Genomic DNA, 20,152 nt, shown 5'->3' on the forward strand with positions numbered 1-20,152 from the left:
GGTGATACATACTCTACGTTTTGCACAGACAGCATGGCCAAAGCTACGTGTTCTAAAATAATTTTGAAAAAAGCCTATTCATTTCAATTAGGAAACTTTAATACATTTGCCTTTTGAATCATTTAATATAGAAACTTTTTTTTTTAAGAGATTTTTCAGGTAGTCAAGGAAGATCAGGTTTAAGAAAAATGTTATTTATAATGGGATGTGTAATGAAGATCAGAGAATTTTCCACGACCACTGAAAATAAAATAGATCTGAGGAGGATAAGTGACATGAATTAGATCTCCAAATAAACAACCTGACTATCTACATTCTGCTTCCAAAAGTCTCCAGCTGCAAACTAACCAATTAAAAGGTATTTCTATTTTCCTAGATAGATTACAGATTGTCTGCTGATACCTTTGTTAATTTATTTTTTCATTAGATTTCTGTGGTTGTTTCCTTGCTATATTTTCTCTTTTGTTAAGAAATCTTTTTGCCTCTATTTTTTTGTTCCATCCATAGTTTCTTGCACAAGTTTATCAACTTGTTCTTCTGTAATATTTTCTGCTGAATATTTTATAACACTCTGTTTTAACATATAAAAATAACACTTTTAACATATAAAAATAATCTGGGTTAAGTCTATCAATCCTTCAAGGAGAATGGGATCTAGTTAAATATCACCTGCTGATAGTCTTGTTCTTAACACAATGTGCTTTATTGAATTTGGGGTGTAAAACAAGCAAAGCCAAAGACTTAGAACTATGAGCTACTTTTTTTTAAATATGTGGGACACACATACATAAAAGGCAAGATTACTCATGGCCTTATTTGTATTCCTCTTCTTTATTTTAATTTGAAGATATTAAAAATAGACCTTTAGATGTTTATATTGTGCCTGTATCATTCAGAAGTTTCTTTGCATTTATTTATATCACAAATGTGTTTTGTAAAAAAGATTTAAGAAAAGAATATAGTGACAGACTTTAATTTGAGCAGAGCACTTGAGGAATCATTAGGAAATGAGATAAAGCTAACAGAAAAGAGAAGAGAATTACATGGCAGTAAGCTGGGCCAGTAAAAGATGTAATTTCATTGATTGGCCTACAGGGTACTATGAACAAAAAAACAAATTTAGCTAAAACTCTCCCTGTGTAGCCATATATATACCATTTCATCTCTTAGTGATATTGAACTGCATTTTACTATCTGCCTTCCATCTTCTCTTTAATTTTGGTGAGAATATGAAGCACATCATGTCTCATAATAGTCATAATGACAGATAGAGCTCTGAAAGTAATTGCATCCTTGAGATGAGATACCCAAAGGTAGGATTTGAAGAAGTGGTAAGAGCCTGAAACAAACCTAATACTCTGTCTTTTAAATTGTTCTCTCGTGGTCTCAGATCTCGTTAATACAACAGGAAATATCCCACCTTATGGTGGAAGCTAAACCCTCTACTGCTGTGTTTAGTCCTTAATTTTCTTTCAACATGAATTGTAAGACACCTGTGCTGTCTCTATGGTCATGAATAGTTTAAGCATGAGTGTGAGGATGGGGTTCACAACTGTGAGTCCTGCTCTAAATGCACCTTCAGGGCACTGCAGACAGGATCCTTCTCTCTTTTAAGACCTTGAGTCTTCAGCAGTGCTATACAGGGATTTCTTTGCAGAAAGGGCATCTGCAGCATTTCTAGACTCTCCAACCTGCACAAGACAAGGCTTGTTTCCAGCACCACCTCTGCTTCTTTGAGGGGATTAAACGCAAAAGGAATTAGTGCCTCACCTCGAAGACAAGATCCAGATCACTGAAAGAGTGCTTGAAATATTTTTAAACATTTTTTCACTAAACTTTATTTGCATTCATCAAAAATGGGGCATAAGACACAATCAGGGCTTTCCAGAGTAGATGCACATGGGTTAGCAGGGTATTGCACAAATGGGAGCACACATCTCTCCCTGGTACAGTGGTCTAAGCTCTCAGTGGGGAAGAAAAGAAATTAAACAACAAAAATCTGAAGTAACTGGAGCAGGTACTGGAAACTAAGCTAAAGCAAAGCCACTCTGGCAGTCCATATGTGTGTTAGGAGAGGGATTGTGAGAGTATTTTCCTTTGTTCTCTTCCCCAAACTTTAATTACCCAATAAAGAAACAGAGCCAGGCACTCCACACAGCAGCCAAGGCAAGAAAGGGGGAGCAGGCTCTGTGCTATGGCATGCAGTGAGGAAAGAGCACATCACCATCCAACACAACTGAGCAAACCCTGCTCCTGAACAATCCAGCCAGCCTTCACATCCCATAGCCAAGCTGCCCTTGAGAAGCAAAGCCTCTTTGCTCACACCCTGAGCTACCTGCCTGCTGCTGGATCCTCCTGAACACGCAGTGGGAACAGGCAGAGTTGTTTGTATCAGACTGCAGTGGGTGGCAGACAGGAGGGTTCTTAGCTCTTCTCTGGCCAGGAGAAACTGGGTTTCCTTTGCACTGCAGCATCTTCAGGCACTCAGCTGGGCCCTGTCTTCATCAGCAGAGTGAGCCTAATGACTTCTTCTGGGTTTGGCAGCTGCTTAGCAAAGGCTCTCTGTTTTGCGAACTGCCTGGAACAGGAGGGTGTGGGTTGCCCCTTTATTCTGCCATGGTTCAAAACATCTTCCTTTTAACAGGAGAATGAATAAAGAAATAATGTAAATAAATAAGTCAATTGCTTGTGCCTCTTGAAGTCAGTTCTGAAGGAGAAGATAGAACTACTTCATTATCTGGCTTTTGCCACATTGAAGATGGTTTAAATTTGAAGAGGTGGGGTTAGGGAGATGTGTATTCTGAGTGCAGTGATATTTGTGACACTCTACTCAAATAGATTATAAATACATTAATAATCCAGATACTTTATGCTGTTTTGTTGCTCTTTTTTCTTTAGTTGTGCACATTTTGTGAGCTGACTGCCTAAAAAGTGTAAAAAAAATGAAAATTCTATTGAAAATACAGAGCTCTTAGTTAAACATTGTTATATTGTAGCAAACAGAATTTTTGAATATTTTACTGTATAATAGAATCCCAAGGATTAAGAAAAAAAGTCAGAATAATGGTACAAGAAATTAAATATATCTGTCCACCTAACTCATTAAAAGGAAACATTAATACTCTCAAGACAAAAAAAAACCTTTTAGATCTTTCACATAAAACAAAGATATTTGTAGTCTCCTCTAGTTCAGTTAAAGGCTAATCTCTTTTAAATCCTCATTCTTGTCCATTTTTTACTGAGGCAGTAAAATCTGATTATTAACAAAGGTGATGGAGTGCTTTGGCAACCAGCTGCTGTAGCTCCGTGTCAAGCAGGAAAGGAACTGAGTGAAAAGGCTCTGAGGAATACAAGGAGAAACCTGTGCTAACATGAACACCTGACAATATTCAAAGCACTTCTCAAAAAGACAGATAGCTAAGGGAAAAACTCCACCATAGCCATGTAACAACAAAGAAGAGACCTAATAAGAAAATGTCTGAAGTCATACATATGGGTGGAGAAAATGAACTGCATTCAAATGGAAATCTAGAGAGCAAGAAATTTTTCCAACAAAAAACCTTTTTGGAGCTGATGCAGCTGGAATCAGCTGAGCTCTCCTGAGGAGAGAGGAGAATGAGTCCCCTTGGTGAGGTGGGGTAAAACCAAAGAGTTCAAGTGAAGGTTATGGCAACTCCTGGACACAGCGTGTCAGGATACAGCCTGTGTTAGAGAAGTGTGCAGCTCAGCATGGGACACAGAGAGACAAGAGATTCTGCCCTGCTCTGCTTTGGTCTTCAGCTGACCGAGTGAACTCACCCTGTCTTTCATCATATGGGGCTCTCTGAGGCCGGATCCTGCAGGCTTTCATATCGGCTCTGGGTAAACTGAAAGCAGGCAAAGGCTTTGTCTAAAACCTACACTGACACTTCCCAATTGCGTCTTTGGGCTTGCCTCCTATTCCTCCGCCACACTGGTCCTCTCCCTCTTGAGTCCAAGGGGATGACAGTGGCGAGAAGGAAAACAAGGGCATATTAGACACCTGATGACGGTATCAACCCCACACCATGAGAGGAGGGAGGAGAACAAGCTGTGAAATGATCCCCCTAGGGTGAGCCACAGTAGAAACAAGGACCTCTAACAGAGGATACTGCATGCTTGTTTCTGTGGTGGGGTAACTTACAGGCATTGTGAATGACAAGATTCCTTCGCTCCAAAATGAGGTTTTGATTCTCACTCTACAGGATCCAGGCTGATGGGCTTGAAGGAGAGGATAAAATTTCCTCTAGCTCACTGATCCACTGAGAGTTTTACCTGCCAAGGAATGAGAAAATCCAGTTATTCTTTCATAGGAATCTGCACCATTATGCTGTTTTGATATGAAACAGGTTGTTAGTATGCAAGGCTGCCAAATATACTACAGAAATACTTTTGATTTCTCTCAATGGAGACCACTTTCCTAAACGAGAACTGTGCAATTACTATGATATGAGCAGAAACAATCAAATTCTGCTGTGGTTACACATCACAAAATATCACTGCAGTGGTAAAAAACATTGCAATGTAAGTAATTATTAATTTTCATCATTGTATTGGCTGCAATATTTTATACATTACATTACATTTGCACAAATATTGCTGGAAAAATTAGATTTGAATCTCAACGTCAGAGTACTATTTTCTTTGTCTCTGTAATTTTTGGAGCACGGATGTTGCTAATTCACACTGCTGTGCATCTCTTGATAGCAGAGAGACTCATTCATGTCACTGTCTTGTCTTGAATTTAAATTTAGATTGCTTATATGTGTTCATATTTTCAATTTATATTATTAGATCCACTCCTGCTCTATTCTTTGCTCATTAGGGACCTCTGAACACCAGCTTGAGGAAGTTCTGCTAAATGAATCTCATGTCCTTTGCAAGAGCTCTGTGAATGACATGTGTAATTATCGACAATTAACAAGATGCTAATTATACCTTCAAATTATAATCCTACTGAGCAAAATAAAAATCCTTTATGGAAGAAAAAAATTGTTAAAGGCACAACATTATATTAAACCAAACGACAAAAAGTTTGGCAACTTCCAACGGTATAAATCAAACAAACTGCTGAACACACTGTGCAGCTTGCCAGAATGGCTCTCTGCCAATTAGCTTTTCCTTGCATATTCAATAAGCTGGGGGAGGGGAGTGGGCAAAAAAGTGAAGGAGGAAGAGAATTTCACTGGTGTGTCACTGCTCAGTCAGTAAAAAAGAAGTCCGAAAAGCTGTAACTGTTTAAACATTGCAGTGTGTGTTGTCTTACAGTTCCATCAAATTGACAGAAGGGATTTGTCTGAAGGGTTTGAAGCTACAGCCACTTTAGCAAATCCTACATTTGCAAGAAAAGCAGCAAGAAAAAGCTTCCCTGTGAACACATCTTGGATCCAGTCTTGTAAATGCACACAATGCATTTGTTTGATTTTTTCAGCCATTAACATAGGCAGTTTTCGGTCTTTATCTGCACTCAAAGATGGAAATTTTTGCGAAAGTAACACAGCTAGAATTAAAACTCTAAGTTCACATGCTCTCAATTTTCATTAGTTATGTTTACGTCTGGTACAATTTAGCCTAAGTATCTTGTTCTTCAGTCATCCTGATTCAAGGCAGTCCTCAAGGACTTGCTCAGTTCTGTTATCAGACTAAAGTGCTCACAAAATAAAAAAAAAAAAGTGTCTAATCTCATGAAAACTTTAAAAAAAAACCCCAAAAATCCAAAGCAAGCAGTGAAAATACCAACCCTCCCCCACCCCCAAAAAAGCAAAAAAAAGCAAAAAACAACATTGGTTTTCTCTAGAAAAAAAGGGTATCTTTATCAGAGGATAAAACAGAGCTTTCAGGTACAGTGACAATTCTCTAACATGCCTGGGTTTTGTAATACTTTTATGGCAAAAGATGTGATGCAATTTAAGAAGAAAAAATTAATTTATAGAGTTTTCCCAATAGGGTAGAATTATCAATGGTCTGCCCTGCAAACATGTCTACAATTTGGGCAATAAATTTCAGAGAGAGAGAGGACAGATTTTGCTGTCTATATCATTGTTCTTCTGCAAACACACAGTGGGGCACAGTTTGGGTTATGTGGATTTTTTTTTGTTTTGCTTTGTTTTCTTATGAACAATTTCCAAAAAGCAGGAATTGCTTTCAACCACTCACTGAGGTGTATTAGGTGATCTGGTTGGCCAAAGTAGTGGTTGGGATACGTGCCATGTGGCTTCTGGAACTGTTTTCAGGTAATGAAGAGCCATCTGCAAACACTCCAAGTGAACCCTTTGCAAGAATCTGACAGGCTGGAATCCACACACAGCTGATTTGCCAGCCTCCACAAAAGGCTCATTAAAAAGTCAATTTGTTTCCAGCAAGTACCCTATCCAAATGAAATTTTGAAATTCAGAAATCCTTGAAAGTTTTCAACTCTATTCTTCATTTTACTAAGAGGAGTTTCCAAGCCAATGCCTAATATTTTTAGCTATTTAAAAAAAATGCTGCCTCCTTTTCTACTGTGTAAAAAGTTACAGCAAGTTTTTTTTTTCTTAAGTGAAAGTAGAAACTACTCAGAGATTACTTCAGAAGGCATGCCATCAGGAAAGCAATGGGAAATTGGATGACAGCATTTGTCATATTCCATCTGTACTTAACTTTTCATAACCTATCTTATCTAAACATGGGAAGGGAAGACATTGTTTAATTTAGACCTCATACTACAACCATTTAATAGTCATTAATTACTTTCTTTTCTATGAGAACACGGAGAAAAGCAGACTCATAATTAATCTAGATTTAAATATCCAAGAAAAAAGACATCCAGATCTGCCAGGACTGTATGCAGTGCAGTAAAAGAATCCTACTTCCCTGCAATCCTCCACTGGAAACCAAAGGGACTGACGACTGATTGTTGGCAAAAAGACTATTTTCTGTACCATCCCACACAGGAACTCCTCTAAGACATCTTTAGTATCTATTATTTTTCAATCACTGTATACATCAATGTAGTTTTCCAAAACATGATAAACTCTTCTGCTTTACTTATCTTTGTTTGTTTGTTGTTAGATTATCAGTCTAATGTGATATGCCTGGATCGATAATGTAGGATGCTGTGTTGTTACTGCTTTACACACCTGTAAGAGAAAGAAGTATCCTATGAGACTACGCCTCTAAATATTCGAGAAAGAATAAAAGCGCCTGCATCCTCTTGGTAGGAAGAGAATGATTTTGCCTTCTAGACAAAACTGGTCAGTGTATGAAGGTGCCGAGCTGTTTTTGCAAAGAAAAAATACTTTCCAGAAATTCAGGTGTTCCCAGATGGCCTAACAGCAAGCTAGTGCTATGAGCTCCTTGATCTCTTCTTCAAGAATTATCTGAGGAAGACCTATCAAAACCAGGACATTACAATCCATACACAGAAATTCTGAAAGCTTTAAATAATCTTTTCAAAAGAGGAGGAAGCATAGGAAGGTAAAAAGTATGAATGAGTTAAAATGTTGAGATAAATTACCAACATGAATTTGTAAAGAGTTACTCAACTGAAACTAAATAAGTTTCTTCATAAATTCTATTTGCAGAAAAAGGAAGCATACATTTTTTTCCCCTAAAAAGGAAATAAAACTGATATAAGAACATAAAAAACTTATTTGGCTAATTTAGGGAACTTCAGAACAACACGAAGGAAGAATGAAAATATAGTTACATATAATGATTGGGCAAGACATAAATCAAATTAAAATATTAGGCAGAAAATTTAAGAAAAGAAATTACACATCATCCTGCTGAACAACAATAAGAAATCCCACTTCAACAAACTCCATCTACTAACAGAATAAAACTTGTATTACCAGGAAGATTCATAGAAATAGCATGAAGTAACAGCATGAACCAGCACAGCTTTAGTTATACTACATAAAACGACAGGATGCAATGCAACAAAGAACTTAAACATGTGTTGTGCAGTTTCCTATAAAGATGCGTGGTGAGTTGGACACACTTTCTTCCTTATCTTCCGGTTTTATTACTAACTTCTATTTTAAGTTACCAATAGATTTTCTCATTGCTTTATTACTGGTCCTAGTATGGATATCCCCCTTTTCTAAAATATTTGTATATTTAACTACCTAGTGAAAAATTAATAAGGATTTTTTTTTTTGTTTTCCAAAAGGAAGTGTATTAAAGCAATCCACGCTGGTCAAGCTAATGTTATAAATGTAAGGATGAGTATAGGAGACAAGAAGACACTTTTACAGAAGTGACAGAGTAGTAAAGCAGCTATGTCAGATTTCCATCTGGAAAGCATCTTTGCAGGAAGGGTCTGGGGGTTCTGTCAGTCCCTGAGGTGGTCACTTGCCAGCAGTGCAGTCTCATGGCAAGCAGTCTCCTGGCTGTGCTCGGGGCAGCACTGCCAGCAGGCAAGGGAGGAAATCCTTCCCTTCTGCTCGGCACTGGAGACACACCTGGAGTACTGGGCCCAGCTCTGGGCTTCCCAGGACAAGAAGAGACATGGACATACAGAAGAGAGCCCAGCAAAAGGCCACTACACTCCTGGAAGGATTGAAGCATCTCTACTGTGAGGAAAGGCTGAGAAAACAGGGACTATTCATCCTGGAGAAGAGACAGCTCAGGGAATAAAGAACAAAGAACCAGACTCATCCCATTGATGGGACAGGAGGCAATGTGTAAAAACTGAAGTACAGGAATATTTATATATTTTTGAACTGAAAGTCTGGTCGAATACTGAAAGAGGATGCCAAAAGATATTCTGGAGCCTTCATCCTCGGACATATTAAAAATATGTCCGAACATGGCTGGCTATGAGCAACTCGCATTAGGTGACCTTGCTTGAAGCAGACTGCATTAGATGACCTCCAGGGGTGCCTTCCTACATCAGCCATGCTGTGATTCTGTGATTGTGAGCTGAAAATGAGAGAGACTTAAGGAGGACAAAGTCCTACTAGGTCAGTTCATCTTTAGGTAAATTTACCTAAAGGGTAATCAACTGTAAAGGACAAGTTTCTTGCTTTTGTGGAGCCTTTCCCTTTAGAGAACTGTGAGACAACAGACTAGATATTAATTCAGCCAGTTTTCATAAGTCTAAAAAACCAGATACCTGCTTTTGATGGGTTGGGTAGATTGAATTTCTTTTCAGATATTATAATCACAAACTACCTCAAAAACTAATAGCATGATATTGTTAATCTTGAAAAAAAAACAAGCAGCAGGAGAAAGAAAAAAAAAAAACAGAAAACATAGACTCATGATGAATCCAAAAGTGTAGATGAGTGATAGAAAAAATCATACTGCTCTCGTTGGCTCAGAATAACCCTTGATATCCTTTTGAAAAAGGCTGGAGAAAAGGAAGGTTTATGATACTTCAAAGTCCATAAAGCTGACTAATCTACCTATCTGCCTTATCAAGACAGAAAAGCAGGCGTACCCTCTTTAATGCCAGCTTGCAAGCTCTGTATGCAAACAAGGAAAGCTTTATTTATGAAAGGGTGATATAGTCATAACTTAAGATAACCAGGTCTAATCCAGTAATTTTAGAAACAATCTTTCTAACCTCTCTTCATTACCGTCAGACCCTATCTTCAAACCAGTTCTTTTACTGGATCTTATTACGTGCCCAGTGAACATCTTTCACCAGCAGGCGAAGGACAAGGACATCTGGTTTTATCTTCAGTGTGGCTGATGTCAAACTGTTTGGTAAACCAGACTCACCAGACTCTATTCCATTCTCAACTATGATGTATCTAATTGGATCTTTATTTTATCTGCTTTGTTTCTCACTATAAAAGTGGTATATTTGCAGTTATTTTTAGTAATTAATGACTGCTCTTTCTTTGTCTGTGGAAACTCAGTTCTTCCTGCTTAACAACAGCTCCTGAGGTTACATGTTAGGAACACTGGTTGGCAGCTTATGCAAAGTAAGCTGTCTGGTATCCCACTTCTTATTTGCAGCAGACAGCTTCTCCTTCTCTGGTTTGATCTGGATTTTGGGGAATGCTTGGTTGGAATTTGCTCCAGCTCCTCCCTGCAATCTTGCAGCAGGATTAAGTATGTCATTCTCTTAGGCTCATTTCTGTAAACACTTATGCATCTGTTTAACACTTGTGAGCAGTTCCACTGAGACCCACAAGTAAAGTCAAAGTGACAGAGGATCAGGGTGTGATTTAGAAGAAGAGTGTACAAAATGGCTGTTTATATCCCCCTCTAATCTGGCAGGGGTAGGTGTCGATTTATGCTGCTTCTGAGTGGTTTTGTGAATTCTTCTCTCCCTTCCAGCACTTTAGGTGCTAAATTAAATACAGAATATTTTCCTCTTTTACACTGAGAGCTATGTTAACTAGCTTGCATAAACAACTAATTAAGCTAACTGACCTCAGCAGCTGACTTTTCTATATAGGGATATAACTGGTAAATTCAAAATAGAAAGAGAGAAATCCTAATTTTCTAGTTTTTTGAAAGAATATTTCACTCTCAGACAAAGGAATGGTTCAGTGGAAAATAGCCAGACTACTTACTCAGTCATATGAACTTCTGCAGTGACTGCTGTGTAATCGAGTGCTAGCTGAACCAGGAAAAAGTGTTGACCACTAAGAATCAGATATCAATTATCTCTGTATGCAAACACCACATGTAACATTCCTCTGTCTCGGCGTCTCCTTCTCTCCCTTTGCAAACAGTGTTTCTCCTGACTGCTCCCTCATTTCCGCATGCACACGCATTTTCCCATGTGTATGTGCACCACCAGCCAGACCTGCTTGGACTTCTAGTTCAGCAGTGCCATCTTCATCTCACGGGATTCACTGTGAAGCCCTCACCAGTGGGCTATTCTGGCATGATATTGAACTAGCATAGGCTCGAGAGAAAGTTCTGAAAGAAATGCCAGTCAAGTAGTACAACAAAGAAACGTTGTCTCCAGATGTAAAGGAAGTTTTGAATCTGCTAATGCCTGAGGAACTGAATTCAGTAAAAAAATGTTAAGAAAACCTGGGAAAATAGTAATAGATAGTGATTTTGTAAAGAGTAACAAGGAAGATTGAAGGAAATCCTTTGAAAATACAGAAACACATAAATAGCATAGGTAAGGGTAACATATTTCTTAGCATATGAACAATATTATATAGTGCCAAAGCTACTGGCATAATTTAAATTATTTTTGAAACGTCCAGGGTGATCAAGGAAGCTTAATATACTGGAATACTGAAAAAAATAGAAGCAGACAGTTAAATAAACTTTGCAATGTATATATACACTTGCAGTCTCATCTGTTCTACTTAAAAACATCCTTTCATCTCTAGCAAGAAATACCTATGTAGTTCCTCAAATTTCTCAAAATGCTATTCAAAGACGCCCACTTTGAAGTTTGCCCTAGCCAAGTGAAGACAGCTAATAACTTAGCCACCAGAAAGATAAACATGAGGTCAGAACAAAGAGTGTACATTTTTTTAGAGGAAATGGATATGAGGCTTGCACAAGGTTATATACTGAAATTAAAGGATTTTTATTATCCAGTTGAGGGAGCTGAAAATAGCTATGGGTACCGTAATGTTTAGGTGGCAAGATGTGTAAACTGAGGTTGGTTAATGCTGGCTCCACAAGTGGTTTCCTTGATTTGAAATGGTTGTGCTGATGGGAAGTACACTTGAGCAACCTAACTGTAAATGCAGAATTTGGGGGTGTTTGGGGGTTTCTTAAGGTTATTTTTCCTTCTTTTAAGTTTAGGGAAAGTATTTCTCATGTCTCAATTTTTAAGCTCCTGATTTCCACATGAAGCCTTCCTGTACACCCACTGCATTCCTTCCCCTTCTACTTGAAGTTTACATCCCTTTCCCCTCTGCCTTGAGCAGTTTCCTTTCCTCATAAACTGCTCCTCTGACACCATCCCTCCCTATTGTCATACTTCATCTTTCTCTGTATAGCTTCTATCCACTAAAAATATGCACAGCTCCATGTGGTCTTTCCTTGCTGTCTATATTCCACCACTGTAGATGTCACAAAATGCAGAACTACAGGTAGAATTTGAGTATTAGAGAACCATGGGCAGAGAGAGAAAGAAGCCTGAAAAAGGGAGTAGCAGTGTGAAAAGTGGAAGGTGGTAGTGGGAGCAGATCCTTAGCCTGTAGGAAACTGTCAGGCTGTAGAAAATGTGTTTCTTCTGTGTGCAAAATTCTCCTACCACAACCAAGTTATCAAAAATAATGTTTTCAAGAAATAGGAAAAAAATAAATTATTCTTGAATACTTAATTCCTCTACCACACCATCCACTTGAGGGCATGATCTAGGATGAAGAAAGATTAGGTAGGCTTTTATTAGAACATTGACCACAAACCACCCTTTCCAGCTTTCAAACCTTCAAAGAGTTCTAATATTTTACTCATCAAAGTGATTTCCAGTCTATACTTTACTGCACTTATTTCAATTACAGTCAATCCTAGTAACCTCAGCCTGCCAAGGATTAATACTCAATTACTTACATATTGTTTACATTGATAAAATGCCTGTTACTGTATTTCCTCAATAAACAGAAGAAAAAATGGCTTTTGGGAGGTTGCCTTAGTCTGTCAAGTCACTATAAATGTGGGATATTTTAAGGTTGTTTATACTTGATATCATCTTTGCTATAAGAGATCTGTGTTAGTTCTATTTTTAAGTGAGGTTTATACTATAATCCTAAGTACTTTAAAAACATGCTACTGGAAGTTATCTGGCAGCTTGTACAACATCATCTACTATTAAAACATAATATAATTTGCTGTTCAGAATAACTTATTTTCTTAACAAAATGTCTCAAGAATACTTATTATCATTATTTCAAACATATACAGTAAAGTTATTATTTGAGTTTAGAGGCTTAGCAAGTTCTTGTTGAGTCAAGCATTTCTGGAAAGGAGACTGATCCTGAAAACATATCCAATGCTTAAATAGTGTACTAGAGGTAGCTTCATAATTAAATCCCTTAATTCTTTAATCCATATTCCTGTCAATCTCTGGAAGCTGTTCTGTAATCATAAAAATAGAAAAACAGGCAAATATTTAAAGACAGTTTTTCTTGAAGTGCAAAATAGGGCTATGATAAACCTGGTTTAAAGTCAAATGCTACCAACCTCATGGAATGTGAGGTAGGGAAGTCTACAATGTATTATCTTCACTTTAGCACAGAAATATTTACAGAAAATAGGTCAATATGATAAAAAAGAATGCTGTGATCCTCCCAGAGAAGCAGTCCACTCTGAAACATAAAAGAAAAATAACAAGGTTCCTTTGTGCTGCACACCCCCCCCCCCCTTTATAAGCCAGAGCATTCTGTCTGAATTCTAGACATGAGCATTACAGCTGTCCTGATTATTTCTTTTTTTTTTTTTATTTCTATAAGGAGAATGTGTACTAGCCTCAGTGCTTCCACAACACCTTTGATCAAAGATTTATACATGCACAGAGAGCAAGAATATTAGAATTATTTCTGTTTGAGACTTTGGGAATATGGGACTGGACAGGACATTTACATTCCAAGCCAAACACACCAAACACAGGTCAACTTAGATGCTATTTGAATTCCAAAAGCCACAAAACAGCCTGTTCAGCAATAAGTGAGGGGAAAAAAAGAGAGTGTCTCTGATGTAATCTGATATTATTACTAAATACAACCCCCCAATCTCTGCTTAAGCACTGTTGATATTGTGACATGAACTGACAAAAGCCAGAAAATTCAGCAATACACTGACACCTCATACTTTGCTCATGGCTTTGTGAAGAGAACGGGAAACAGATACCAAAGCATGAGCTGAAGACAGTATCAATCTGCCCTAGTTTTCTGGCTCCTGGTCAGTTTGCATCACAAATTTAATGTCATTTAAACACAAGCTTCACTGTAGTTTAACTTGAGGAAAAGAAGATATTATGAAGCAAACGTGCTTACATTGCATGTAAGACTGAAATAATTTTAAAATCTCCTTTTACAAACAGAAAGTTAAGTAATTTAAAAAGAATGCTAATTTTCCAGTTCCAACCCCACCCACCTCCCCAGTAAATTCAGTTATTATCCAAATATTACTTGCTAGGTTTGCTCCTTATGCTCCCTTATTGTATAAAAGGCTATTGTACATTTTGGTCAGAGTCAAAGCTTTCTGTATTTACATTATTTGTAAATTTATAATGGTTTCTGTGGACATGATATGGCTCATTTATAAAAATATGAGTTAGTTCTTGATTTAATTGATTGTATCAAATGTAACATACTGTACTAATCCAGCTGTTCCATGTGCATATTAAGCCATAGAGAAGATGTGTACTATTAAAAGTAAACTAACTTGCTCATTCCCATTCTGTTCCTCAACCAGCCTCCCCCTTCCAAATTCCTAGACATGCTACTCCAAGCTATAAATGAAATATTTGTAGTAAGCTTGCACTTTATTTAGCTGTATGAGAAAAATTCATATTTCACATAATCTAAATGATGTTTTAACACATCCCAAATTGGAAAAAAAACCCATCAAAAAACAAAGACAAAAAGGAAAAAAAAACCCAAACAAAAAACCCACAAAAAAAACCCAAAAAAAAGCCCCCAAAAGCCCCCAAAACAAAACAAACAAATAAAACAAAAAAACCCAAACCAAAACAAAAAAAACAACAACAAAAAAACCCAACCCCAAAACAAAAAAAAAATCCAACAAGAAATTACTTCCCCCCTTTTATAAATATCAGCTAGAAAATTATCTAGTTTGTAGTTTCTGCACTCTACATACATTTAAGAGCTTTCCTCTGCCTCCCTAGCTAAGCCTCTGAGTGATACTGCCATACATCCCTACTGTATTTTTGCTCCTCCCACAGTTCATTACCTTTGCCTGTACTAAATTAAAGTGGGCCAGGTGAAGGGCTTGACCTCTGCTTTTGGCCTCACTCATAGACGCTCTGTTCAGGCAGAACTAGCACTCTCCCAGACACACCCATGCACCATTTGGGCCTGGGATCATTCCCAGTGGGCATTTTAGAGGGAACTACCCATTTTTGTGACAGAAGAATTCAACTCTTACATGCTGACAGTACTGTGCAATTTGGTTTAAAGACAGAAATGTGCATTCCACTTGGTAGTACAGATGTAACTTAGCTTATATATGATCCATCCATACAGTGTTCTCTTCTTTGCCTCAAACATCACACTTGAAGAGGCAGGAAGGTCTCATGGGTGATATTCTCTGTTATCTCATTACTGAATTTATATACTCTAATCTCTGTTTCTCTGATTCCATGAGTCTACATATTTGAAAAAATAGGTAAATTAGATTATATAGCTTATGTAATACGATGATGGAGAAAAGGCACTTTTCGAAGTCATCTGGCTCAAGGCAAGATAACTTTTAAGTCACACCTTTCTCATTAGAATGCTGCTATGATTCTGTCATTATTTATGGATTACAGTATATTTATTATTTTGAGAATATCCAAACGAATTTCACTACCAAAGAATAAACATTACATCATTAATCCTTTTGCATCAGGATAGACTAAGTGCTTCAAAGCATATATGTGCCAAAACCTCTAAGTCAAGAAGAGAGGTACAAAACCACCCAGCTGATAGCAGAGCTCATAGAAGGGCCAGAAAAGCCCTTTGGACCTGAATTGCCTTAATGTAAAAATGTTCTCTCTGCTTTTCCAAAAAAGCACTTTACCTCAAGATAAAAAAACACGGCAGGGGAGCAATATCTGACAGAGTCATGTGAGATGTGTTCCTTCACACAGGAAACACACAAGGTACTCTGAGGGAGAATACTTGTGGGAGCTGTTCTTGGCTGATACTGTAAAGGTGCAATTATCCCTCAAACTGTCTAATGTTACTCAAGATTCCAAAAGGGAATTAGTGTAAAATATAGAACTAATAATTTTTCCTCAAAATCAAATACATTTTCATGCAAGAAGATATGTATTTCAATGAGAGACCTGAATTTTGGTTTAAAAAGGTATTTTTCTCCCAAGAAAAAAATATTTTCCAACCACAAAAGGTGGTGAATACAGGGGAAAGGGTGTTTACCTAATGTAGGTTCTCGGTATAATACTGAGAAACACAATCCCTGAGACCTTTTATTTACAGAAACAGGTGCCAAGAAGTTAATTAAATTCACAAAAACCCAGTTAGACACAGATCATAAAATTAGATAGATGTGAGAAACTTTTAAATCACAATTTTCAAAGTGGAATGACAGCAAGACATCTGAAGATGCAGGGCACCGTAGATGTTGCTAAATGCAATTACATTCAAAATTATGTCTTTTTACTTTTTTATGCTGCCTCCAGCACTCTCACGGTGGAATAGTTCACATGCTTTTGCTTTTTTATTTCCCACTTTGTCCCAAGAGAAACAGCTTGATTGGTATGTAGTCTGGGTATCTGTTGTTTCTTGTGAACAATTTATTGTTGAGTAATAAGGTTGAAGAAACTAGCTCTTAATTTGAATCAGAAGGAAGATTTGCAAGCACTTGTAGCCCACAGAACAAGAGATTTCAAAGCCTATGGAAAGCCTATGGAGACTTCACTGGCATCACAAAAATGTTCCAAATAATTCAGTTTATGTGTATGTATATGAGTGTGTCTGCCTGTGTACAAGTTTGGGCATGAAACATTTTCCTAGGGCCAAAAATATTGAGGTAACCAGTTGTGAATATCCAGCATTCTTAGAGGCTTCTGTTATGTGACTGAAACAGTGCTAGGGTGATGGGTTGTTTTGTGATGATGCTGTTCTGCTTTTTTTCCAGTACGGCCATATGAACTTCCAGGTAGAATCAAAATAAAGCAAAAGTAGAGATGTTGAGAATCAGTTTAACTGTCTGAGGAAAATGGCAGAGGACTCTGGGGAAGAATTTGGACCAGTTATCCAGCTGCTTTTCATCCAGCTGCTGATTTGGTTGGGTCAGTAAGAAAGGAGTGACTTCATATTTAGAGTAGAATTAAGTAATGCAGAATGGCTTCTCTAGAGCTGACTGTCATCATGTTGACATTGGCCACTCAGTGAAGCCAAAATGGGCCATATTTGATAGTCCTTGGGTGTTACATAACAGAAATTGGAACCAGAAGAAATACCTGCATTACAGAATCAGTCCAGGAGCAATGCTTTCCCAGTCATTCCTGCACTTACACAAGAAATAACAGTGATTAAGACTCCTACTTTTTCTGGGAATTTAATTATGAAAAATGAATTTGATCATTTGATCAAACTCATGAGATAGATCCTGGATAGTTGATGTGTTAAATTCATACAGGACAAAGATTTTATTTTATAAATGTTTCACTGAGTAAATGCAAAACAATTCCAAGTATTTCTAGGAACTTTCTAATGTTTCAATAATTTTCTTGATGATCTCACTTCTTTTATTTATTTGTTATGACACCATATAATTTATGGTCGTGTTGGATTATATTTGGCAACTATTTTCAGTGAAATTACATATTTTATGATCATTAACAGATATTTTGAATTGCACACCTAGGGGAAAAAAAAGGAAAGCAATACATTCATCCTAACAGTCTTTAGACAATTGAAAGTGAAAAGTTTAATCACATTGAGGAACAAAGAATCTCTCAACGTCCAGTGAAGATTTTCCCATTTCTAGACTTGGTCAGACAGACTTGTCATAGTATATTTATAGAGGCCACAAAATCATTAAACTTATTAAATGATGAAAGAATTAGACTAGTAATGAAGCAGCTCCCATGTAAAATTCTGCTGTCTAGGAACATTTCTTTCCTCTCTGCAGAAAAGGGAATACATGAAAGTAGAAGAAGGGTTTTGAACTGAATGGTTCTTAGAGCTATCCATTCTTACCATGTAATGGAATTTTCCAGTCTTGTGCTCAAAAGGTCTTCATCATTCTAGGGATTTCAAATTAAACTTCAACTGCCATTTAAACGAATGTTTTAAACTGACTTAAACACCACCTTCCTCCACAACAAAACAGATGGAAAGCAAAAGTAGTTTATAAATTATGACTGAGAAAAATCTCTTCCCAGACTCAGAATTAAAATATAACCCTGCATTGGAAAGACGAAAAAAATTCTAAAAGCATTCTAGTGCATGATTATGTTGTTTTGCTATGCCTGCTGCTGCCAGATTATGAATGGGTAAAGCAAACTCCAGCATGAAGCATACCCTTGCCTCACTCATTACAAAGTCAGAAACCGTAGGGGAAAATATGAGGAAAGAAAAGCTTATCTTCTGTGCTTCAGTAAGAATAAGGAGAAGCCAAGTTATCTACAGGTAGATTTCCATTAGTCCAGAAAGCCTGCTTCCCATTTGGTAAAAGGTTATTTCTTCTCTTCCTAATCCCATAAATCCTTCCTGATCAGCTAGCAGCGTGCTTGGGCATGCAGCAAGGTACCTGAACACTTGCCATGGAGCTGCTCATGTGTTCCAAGCCAAGCTCTTGTTGCAGCTCCTTGCTGCATCAAGCCTCCTGTCATCTGGAGTCTGTCTGGAATTACTATTCCTGCTGGCATATTGCTTCCATGCCTCCTTCAAAAATGAGGGAGAAACAAGTGGCTTCCTGCTGGATAAGTAACGGATCTATTCTGTCAGAAAGGCTGTCTCAGACCTCACAGACAGGGCCAGTCTGGGACATCCTGCAAACTTTCCTAGACACTATCAAAAATATATGGTGCCCTGTTTTTCAAATATCACACCATTTATCTGATGATTTCTGTAAATGTTTCAGACAGACGCAACATACCAAGATGATTGCTACAAAATAGAATATTCTTTATTCCTATCTAAATGAAAAATGGTGGCAGCTTTTTCTTTGGAGTAAAATTAATGTTCACCAGCACAGCATGTGCAGAAAGATCAAGTCATACTCAAATTACACAGTGAATTCAACATAGTGGGAGTTTGCATGAGAGGGGAAAAGGAGGATGGAAGTGATATTTGGCCAAAGTTTATATGAGCCTCACCATCAGTGTTAGACCTGTATAATTACAAGCATAAATAATTTTTCACCTTTTTATATGATTTAATTTTCAAGGCAATTTTTGAGATTACTTTTGGGAATACTGAGCAAGAAGCATGACATTGGGCAGAAAAGAGAAACTTTCATGCCTTATTAGTCTAACTACTAGTTTCTTTACCATATTTGATTCTCATTTTTGTGTGTTAAAAAACAATACAATAATGCTGGCAATAATGCAGCTAAAACATTAACGACTTTGCCTACTGAGGAAACAATCAAATAAATAGGCTTAATTGCAGCTATTGATATCAAATATTTCATGCAAGTAGGGCTTAGGAAAAGCCCTGTTATTACTAATTGCAACCATGATACAGTTCATTTTGGAAGAAATTCACAAGCCGTCCATCCTGTGGACAAACAGTAAATGGAAAAAAACAGTGTAAAAGTTCTGCAAATACTTTCCCCTCATATGCAGTGATTTAATTTCTTCATGAAAGACATATATTGGAATTTTATCTTGACAAGTTATTTCTTACAAAGGATAAGAACAATAATTCTGTTCTTTAAGACAAATCAAGCTGTTGTGTTTAGCTCTCATAAACAAGAAGTGAAAGGGTGGTGCAGAGTTTTCCCTGTGCTTAACTCAGGTGCGTAAGTGGAGACCCTTGGTATCCTTAAGCCTTTTATGTTGTCAATGGACAAAGAGAGAAGCTCCCACCAGGGAGTGCTTCAGAGCAAGGATTAATTTTAGTGTTCTGAATTACTCCCTGGGAAAGACCCTTAAAAAAATACAGAGAAGGTCACCAAGGGTGAGCAATGCTTTCTCTACAGGGAGTGAGTAAATAAGCTCTTCAATGCAGAGAGAACTAGCTAGGGCATGAATACAACACAGGCCTATGGAAACATGAAGGGCACTGAAAGGGTGAATGGAGATCAATTTTTATTTGTCCTCTGCTTTATAAGTTGGTGGCCATCACATAGCAGCTGGCAAGTTCAAAGTACAGACAAAATAAGTAATTCCTTATCCTGTTGTTGGGGAGAAGTGGAACTCATTGCCATGAGGCATGAATGCTGCAAGAATATTATATATATTAAAAAGCAGAGTGGACAAGCTGATGGTAGGGAATTCCAGTGCAATTTGTGCGACACTGCTATCCCTGTCTCAGGAAGTCCATAAATCAATCTACTAGACCTTGGATAACAATCCAGG

This window comes from Sturnus vulgaris, chromosome 3 (assembly GCF_052056855.1).
Source record: "Sturnus vulgaris isolate bStuVul1 chromosome 3, bStuVul1.hap1, whole genome shotgun sequence".
NCBI lineage: Eukaryota > Metazoa > Chordata > Aves > Passeriformes > Sturnidae > Sturnus > Sturnus vulgaris.